Source organism: Echinops telfairi, unplaced genomic scaffold, assembly GCF_000313985.2.
Source record: "Echinops telfairi isolate 266 unplaced genomic scaffold, ASM31398v2 ScPeMD7_6;HRSCAF=24_0, whole genome shotgun sequence".
Classification (NCBI taxonomy): domain Eukaryota; kingdom Metazoa; phylum Chordata; class Mammalia; order Afrosoricida; family Tenrecidae; genus Echinops; species Echinops telfairi.
In genome coordinates this window covers 1,500,305-1,509,541 of record NW_022103902.1, presented here as the reverse complement: position 1 = coordinate 1,509,541, position 9,237 = coordinate 1,500,305, and the positions used below count along the sequence as shown (strand labels likewise).

Below are 9,237 nucleotides of genomic sequence, written 5' to 3'. Positions count from 1 at the left end.
AGACAGACCTGCAGAGATAATAACATGCACACAAACAAGACAGAGCAAAACCAAGCAACAATATACAAGAAAGCAACAAACCAATGACAAAAAAACAAAACACAACAAGAAAGAAAAGCTTGTAGTTAGTTCAAGGATTGTTTGTTGACCTTTAAGGGTGCTTTCCAGTCCAGTCCAGTCTGTTGGGGCACCATGCCCTGGCCCCAAAGTCCACCTTCAGCATTCCCTGGGGACCTCGCCGTTCCATTCCCTTGCTTTTCTGTTGCACCCCCTTAGTGCCTTGCCTCGGTGTGGCGGGATCAGATCAGGTGCAATTCCCACAGTGTCTCCAGTGTTGTCGCCTGTAGGGCTATGGGTCAGTAAGGGGCGTCAGGTCTCAGTGGGGTTGGCCCATGTGGTCCTGTCTGTGGACTGGCTGCTCTAATTGGGAACAGCGTCCTCAAGGCCTGGTGGGGCAAGTGAGTTTTATAGTATGTCATATATTAGTTTTTAATTTCATCAACTAAAAATTCATGGAAACTTGTTATCTTTTATTATATAAGTACCTACATAATATTATTGATTTCGCCTCTTTTCCTGCAAAGCCCTCCAATATTTACTTTCTTTGCGTGGAACATTTGCTTATCTCTGCTCTGTTGTTAGTTGCCGTCGTCTGTTTGGACTTTTGGCAATCTTAAAAACAGACTGAGACGTTGCCTTGTCCTACACCATCTTCATGATCATTGGTATGTTTGAATCCATGGTTGCGGTTTTCATACTAGTCCATCTCATTGATGAGTTATATTAATCTATCTCATTGATGGGTGGATTTCTTTGCAGTGGTCCTCTACCAAACATGACGCCCTTGTCTACCCACTGGTCTTTCCCAGTGGCATGTCCAAAGGGAGTCTGAGTGTTATTATCCTTGCTTGTAAGACACATTCTGGCTGTATTTCTTCTAAGGCTGATTTGCTCATTATTTTGGCAGTCCATTGTAGATTCGGTGTTTTTGCCAACACCACAGTTTCAGTCCATCAATTCTCTGACTTCCTTTTACATTATTCACCTGTTGATGTACATGAGGCAATTGAAAAGACCACAGCTTTAGTTCTCAAAGTGACAGCTTTGTTTTTAAAAACCTTAAAGAGGTCATTCATAGAAGATTTATCCAAATCAGTATATTATTTGACTTATTGGCTGCTGCTTCCACTAACGTTTATTGTTGATCCAGTAGAATGAAATCCTTCAGTTTCTGCCTGAAGTAAAATCTGAGCAGGGACTAGCCGGTAGAAGGGAACGCTTTCCAGACAAAAAGGATAGCGCGGACACATGAGCAAGGACCTACTGTGTATGCGAAAAATCAACAAGCCTGCCCAATCTTAGAATTCTTTTATTTATTTTAATAAGTGATTCTATTGGGGCTCTTATAGCTCTTATCACAATCCATACATCCATTGTGTCAAATACATTTATATACATGTGGCCATCATCCTTTTCAAAACATTTTCTTTCTACTTGAGCCCTTGGTATTAGCTCAGCATTTTTCCCTCCCTCCCCCACCCTCCCACCGTTGTGAGCCCTTGATATTATAAATTATTGTTTCCATATCTTACACCAACCGCTCTCTCCCTTCACCCATGTTTCTGTTGTTCATTACCCTGGGTGTGGGGCCGATTATACATTGATCATTGTGATCGGTTCCCCCCCATTCTCCCCCGACCTTCCCCCTACCCTCAACATTATTGTTCCTTACGGGTTTATCTGTCCTGGATTCCATGTGTCGAGAACTCTTATCTGTACCAGTGTACATGCCCTGGTCTAGCCAAATTTGTAAGGTAGGATGTTGTGTGTTTCATCAGTGCTGTCCTGCAAAGTCTTGTGGATCCAGTGGCAGTAGAAACATCAGTGCTGGCAGGGGTCTCCACGTGGCTCCTCCAATTCCCAGGACACAGGGTCTATCAGCGTAGTGCCATGTGTCTGGTCAGTAGAACATCTCTCAGGGAGTGAGCAGTCAGAGTCTCTCCAGCTTTCAAGGAGGAAATCCAGGAATTCCCAGAATCCTCAGGGGAGGGCCATGCCCACACAGAGGCCTCATTGGCTATGACCCGATTGACAGACTAGACTCCACCCCTTCACTCTTAATCCTCTCAAGTCCCAAACTGACACCAGATTATGTAACTACCACATGTACATAGACCTGTATCCCTATCCTTATATATAAATATATTTACATATGTATATGACTGTATTTATACTTCTATAATGTCTTTTGCCTCCTAGTTCTTTATTTGCTTTTACTTTCCTCGTCCTACTATCATGTTTGACCTTCATTGGGCTGTCAGTCATTCCTCTCAGCTACATTGCACTTGATCAGACCCCACCAGGCATCCTATGCCCTCCTCCCCATCCCTTTTAGATCACTTGTTGTTCCCTTGTCCCTGGGTTTGTTGGCTCCCCTTTTTCTTTCCCCCACCTCTTATTCTCCCATGTCCCCCCAGAACCACCAGTCCCATTGGTTACTCCTCGGGGTTGTTTATACTGCCTATCTTCTATAGATAGGCATGGAAAAAAAATAGATCCAGGTCTGTCTCGTGACCCTTATGAATGTTTTCTGATCAAGTCTGATGAGGTGCCAAGCCCTGCCCCCAAAGTCTGTTTTTGGGACTCCTTGGGGACTTCATTGCTTTGCCCCCCCTTGCTGCTCTGTTGCACTTCCCTTCTTGTGTCACCCCACTTGGGGGGTGGGGAGTGTCAGACCAGGCACAATTCCTGCACTGTCTCCATTGTTGTCCCCCATAGTACTGTGGGTCAGTGAGGGGACTCCATGTCTCATGATGCAGCTGGCCCTACCGTCCTCTGGGCATTGGATGCTCTGAGCAGGAACATCGTCCTCAGGGCTTGGTGGGCCAGGATGAGGTTCTCTCTCTCTCTCTCTCCCCAGGCGTATCTGCAGTGCTGTCCTCTGTAGTGCATTCTTCTGGGGAGGGTCCACGTAGCCCCATAGATTGGGGCCGGGCCCCACAGTCTTCTCTGTTAGTTCTCTGCTTCATGCCTGTATGTTGCCCTCAAGTCTTGGCACATCAGGTTGAGGTCCGACCCCTCTCCCTTCTCTGTGGAGACATACACAATACCCTCCCCATGGGTGAGTTAGTATCCTGTTCCACCCCCACCCCCCACCCATGTCCTCTTTTTTTTTTTCTCTTTTCCCCTCCCTTGTAGTTGGCTGCCATATGTGTCCCTGGGTTGTGTCTGACTCCTGGGCCTTGCCCCTGGAATTTATGCCTTTAGTAGCTTTCCCGCTATGTCCCTTTTGCTTTTTTAAACTTACCTCAGTGGATTCATGTTGCATCTCTCTTTTTGTGCTAGGCTTACTTCGCTTAGCATAATTTCCCCCATCTCTTCCCATGCGACGATGTGCCTCATGCGTTCATCACTGCTTTTTAGGGATGAGTAGAACTCCATTGTATGTATGCACCACCGTTTCTTAATCCATTCATCCATTGATGTAAATTTAGGTTGTTTCCAACTCTTGCCACCAGTCTTAGAATTCTGTTTTAATCCCCTGGTTTTTGAGCCAATCTGTAATAACAGTTTCTTCCAGAAGATGGCTCCCTTTAGTTTACTATGAAAAATTTTCAAACACTGGTTTTGTAAACACAGATTCTGATAGAGTCCTGTTGGCATAGTGGCAGCACATTGGGCTGCTGACTGCAAGGTCAGTCTGAAACCACCAGCAGCTCTGTGGGAGAAGAGGGAGGCTTTCTGTTCCTGGTAAGAGGTCGTGTTGGAAACCCGCTGGAGCAGCTCCTGTAGGGTCACTGCGAGTTGGAACCCACGTGATGCAGTGTGCTGTTGGCTTAGAGTCTGTTGTTGACGTTCTGTTATACCAGGATAAGGCTACAAGTGAGGGATCCCTAGTGGCATGGTGGATTATGCATTGGGCTGCTCACTGCAAAGTCAGTAGTTCAAAACCACCAGCCATTCTGCAGGAAATAGAGGATGCTTTCTCTCTCAGCGTAATGGTGTGGGGATGTATCCCATGTTGATAGGTAAATTCAGAGTTCATTCCACTTTTTTGGCTTAGTAGTATCCCACCAATAAATAACTATTGGTTCTTTATTACCTATTGGTGGCCACCTAGACTATAAATAACCATGTAGAGAGGTTTTCTTTCCTTCACAAAATGTGTTTTAATTACAAAATAATATAGGTGGTGCTTGCTCTTTCTAGTTTTTGAGGATGAAATGAAGAGACTTAAGTCTATATTTCTCTCTCAAGATGCATTGTAAATGTTCAACAGTTTTTTTATGGAAAAGTAATTTTTTAAAGTACATAATAAACATGAAGGGTTAATTACAGGAGGTTCAATTAGCAGTTTAAACTGTTGAATACAAAGTTCATAATGTGAAATGTAAATCCCCATTTAATTAAAAAAAATTAAAAACCACACACACACACACACACACACAAAGTACCTAAGCATATAGTCCATTTTGATGCTCCCTGATGTCCGACACTCAGTTTCCACCATGTAGATTCCTGGCCAGTTTTCTTTAACCCATATCTTTACCCACTACCCTCTGACTTCAGTTACTTTAGGGCAACTCCCAGCCATTTGGTGGTTTTATCTGTCAATAGCACTATCTCTAAAAGATAAGAACTGACCCTTTTTGGTTTTTTCTTTTTAGGAAACAACCACAGTACCTTTATAACACCTAACAAATAACAATCATTCTTTAATGAAAATTCAGTTATATTTAAGTCAATCCTATTGTCTTTTCAGTTTTTTAATTCAAACCAGAAATCAGATTAAATCCATACAATTGGTTGGTATGGCTCTTCTAATCTCTTCTAATCTCTCAAGAACAGACTTCAAGGTATGCTACCGTACAGTTACATAGGCCTACAGGACAAGGTAGAAGTGCTCCTATGGGTCTCCGAAACGGTAATTCTGTATGGGAATAGAGAGCGGTCTGTCACTGCTATCTGGAGGGTCTTAATGTTATCTCTGAGTTTGTGGTGTGTGAGAGAAGTACAATCAGACCGTGGAGCAGGCGTCAGGGACCTGAACCACCGTTCACGGGCAGCCCCCCCCCCCCACCTCACAAAACAGTTTTCTGCAGGCTGTCAGTTCCCTCGTCCCTATTTCCCTCCCATCTCTCATATCCTCCCTTCTGTGCACCTCCAAGGTACAGTACAGAGCTCTGGTCCCAGGGGTTGCCAGTCCACTGTGGTTGGGAGAGGAGGCCTCTGGAGGGGAGAGAGCTGAGCCAATTTCCCCTCCTTGGGTTGGAGGACTAGCTAGAGACCCTGATAGCCGGTGAACAGCGAGTAAGCTATCTTCATACTGGGGGGCAGCACGGCTGAGTAACAGCATCGTCCCTGAAAGCTGGAGGGAGACTGCAGAGGAAAGAAAGCAGCTTTCTGTTTTAATTCCGTTAGCTGCATTTTCCCTGCTCGTTGAGCATGTGAGTGTCCACTTATTTTCCACTAAAAGCCCATCAAGCCAATTGTCTTTTGAGCTGATTCTGATTCGTAGTCACCCTCTGTAAAACCCACTGCCATCAAACTTGTAGTGCACTGCTGGAGAAGGATGTAGCTGTCTGCTCCTGGGATCTCCTCGATGGCAGTGGGCTTGGTTTTGAGGACAAATGAGGAGCCCCCGTGGTACTGATGAGGAGCCCTGGCGGCTTAGTGGTTAGGCTGCTAACCACAAGGTTAGCAGTCTGAAACCATGAGCCACTCGATGGGGAACAGATGAGGCAGGCCGCTCCTGTAAAGTCTCTCAGAAACCACACAGAATCTCCGTGAGTCACAACAGACTCGGTGGCAGTGTGTTTGGCTTTTGGTTTGAGTGGCACTGTGGATAACAGCTCAGCTGCTCACCGAAAGGGTGGTGGTTCCAGTCCCCCAGGTGGCTGGTGAGAGATGTGGCAGTCTGTTTCTGGAAGGATTTATTGGGAGACAAGGGCCTAATAATTGTGGTGTGTGTGTGTGTGTGTGTGTGTGTGTGTGTGTGTATATACTTCAACATAACGGAAAGGTAATTAATTTTTTTTAAATGGGCAAAGGACTTGAACAAACAGTTCACCTTACAAGCTCTGTGGTGCAGTTGAACCTACCTGAATCCCTACAGAAGAAAAATGAGCTGTCTGCTGTAAAGATTGACAGTTCCAGAAACCCCAGGGGTGGTTCTATTCTTGTTGATTTTTAACTGCCAGCTTTGTGGTTCTTGGTAATTAGAACAACGCTCATCCCACAGCACCACTGCAGCAATTCTCATCTGTTCAAAACAAAACAAAACAGCCTCAAGCCAAACTCTCTGCTCCCAAGTCAGTTCCAACTCAGAGCAACCCTCTGAAGGGCTGTGCCGGCTCGTTTCTCAGAGTGAACCTCTTCACAGGGGTAGAGCCCTGTCGTTCTGCTGTGGAGCAGCTGGTGCCTTTGAACACGGACTCTATGATGAACAGCCCAATACATGGCCCAGGACACGAGCAGGGCTCCATTCATTTGCACAAGGTCTTGCAAATTACGTAGCTGGTACTGTCCATGGGTTTCTCTCTCTCTCTCTCTCTCTCTCTCTCCATCCATCGCTTTCCTTTTCATTTACAGATTGCTGAAGAAATTAAGCCACTCCGTCCAGCTTATCATAGCCTGAAAAAAACAAACTCACTGCCGTGGGATCAATTTCAGTGCATCGCAACCCTATAGGACAGGGTGGAACTGCCCTCATGAATCTTGAGGCTGTAATTGCAGGAGAAGAAAGCCATGGCTTTCTCTTACAGAGTGGCTAGGCTTCTAACCACTGACCCTGCGGATTACAGCCCAACTCGTAACCACCACGCCACCAGGGCTCCTCCTAGCACAGCCTACATCCTACCCTTTGCCTTCCTGTGGAGCCGTTTTCCTCGTTCCTTTGTCTGCTATATTTCTTGTAGATCATAATTCACTATGAAGGCTTGATTTTTATTTAGATTTTTAAAAGAATGCTTTATAGTACCAAGAACAAACAAACAAACAAAAATTCAAAGTGGACCAAGGATCTAAGAGATAAAACTAAAACCTTAAATTATTAGAAGAAAACGTAGGGGCCAAATTGAAGGCCCTGGTGTTTCATGATAGATTATCAAATATGACAGCAGGAACTTGAACAGCAAAACGTAAAATATATAAAGGAACCTCATAAAAGCCAAATACATTTGTACATCAAAGGATTTTATCAACAAAGTGAAAAGATAACCTACAGATTGAGAGAAAAATTTTGTAACTCCCAAATATTGGCACCTCACCTTCAAACAGTTGAACCCAGTCAACAACCACTCCAAGGGGAACAGAAGAGAGAGCAGCTTTCTTCATTAGGAGACAAGCCACGAGCACCCTCCCTCCCAGCAACGTGGTTGTGAGGGACCTGTCCTAGTTACTCTAGTTTCCCACGGGTGTTTAGGCAGAGTGCTAAAACCACTACTGTATGTACTCAAGTATAAGCCGAGCTTTTCAGCACTGCTTTTTTTTAAAATCAATTTATTGGGGCTCGTACAATTCATCACAATACATAGATCAATTGTGTAAAGCACATCTATACATTTGTTGCCCTCATTATTCCCAAAATTCGCTTTCCTCTTTCAGTTCATTTTCCTTTTTTCCCCTCCCCCTCCCTTCCTCCTCCCCTCTCCCCCATGCACCCTTGATAATTTATAAATTATTATTGTATCTTATATTACACTGTCCGGCGTCTCCCTTCACCCACCCCTCTGCTGCCCGTCCCCCAGAGAGGAGGTTCTTTGTAGCTCCCTGTGATCCATTCCCCCTTTCTACACCCCTTTTCCCTTCTGGTATCACCACTGTCACCCCTGGTCCTGAGAGGTTCTTCTGTCCTAGATTCCCTACGTTTCCAATTCCCATCTGTACCACTGTGCATCATCTGGTCTAACCAGGTCTGCAAGGCAAAATTGGGGTCCTGGTAGTTGGGGGGAGTTCAGCACTGTTTTAATGCAGTTTTTGTGGTAAAATTAGGTGCCTCGGCTGATATTCAGGTCGGCTTATACTCGAGTATATACAGTAATACAAATTATATGCAAATGGCATGTAATTTTTTGTAATGCATTGTTTTATTCTTCATTTATTTATTACTTTTACTGGGGGCTCTTACATCTCTTATCACAATCCATACCTTCATCCAGTGTGTCAAGCACATTTGCACATATGCCGCCATCATCGTTTTCAAACCATTCTCTTCCTACTTGAGCCCCTGATATCCACTCCCCAGGGCTGTAATTCTTAAAATACATGACAATTCCTACAATACAAGCCACGAAGCATAAAACATAGGAAGCACATATGAAGAATTCTACAATCTTCTGCTCTGACATTCAATCTCCAACAGATTATCCCTTGTCAGTCATATAAACTCACTGCCATCACGTCGATTCCAACTCATGGTAGCCCTGAAACCGCCCTGTGTGTTTCAGAGACGGTGACTCTATGAGATCGCAAAGCCTCCTTTCTCCTGCACATCAGTGGATGGTTTTGAACTTCTGACCTTGTGGTTAGGAGTCCGATGTGTAACCCACTGTGCCAGAGCTCCCCTCCTTCGTATGTAATGACTGAGAAAGCTAGAAAGGACAACTGGACTCCCAGCAGGGCTCAAATGACAATTGACATTTCAAACTCATGCAGAACCCTTGGAATACAGTTAAAAACGTGATTATACTTAGACAGGGCTGTCTCAAATCAAAAGGCTCACAACTCACATTTTCAGGAAGCATATATGTATAAGGGCCTAATATTCAAAATGTGTATAGAACTTCTACAGCATAACACAAGACAAAGAACCCAATTTTTTATTGGGCAAAGGGCTTGGAGAGTTTACCAGAGAATCCAACAAGCATATGGAAAGATGTTCAGTATCAGTAGCCATTAGAGAGATGTGAGTCAAAACCCTAAGGAGTCATCCCAACTGTCAGAGACCAGCTACCAGGATGACAGAGACACTGGGGTTCTGGCTCAGAAGTCAGGGCAAGGTCCAAGGCTTTGTGTGACCCTTCACAGTAATCATTGTCTATATGACAAGCAACAAATCAGCTAATAATAATAATCAGAGTGTACTGGTTTACATTCAATGTACCATGAAGTCTTAGGAACAAGGTACAACGGTAATGTTTTGCCTCCAAGTTCCTCAAGCAGTTTGAATATAAGTTTTACAATAAAGTTGTGTGTGGCTGATCTCCGACCAGACCTCCTAACCCCACCCTGTCTCTG

General features: G+C 44.6%; 1 pseudogene; it reads right to left on the bottom strand.

Moving 5' to 3' along the window:
• Positions 1-3,385, bottom strand: part of LOC115868050 — a 12,217-nt pseudogene extending 8,832 nt beyond the window's left edge.
• Positions 3,386-9,237: the final 5,852 nt, after the last annotated feature.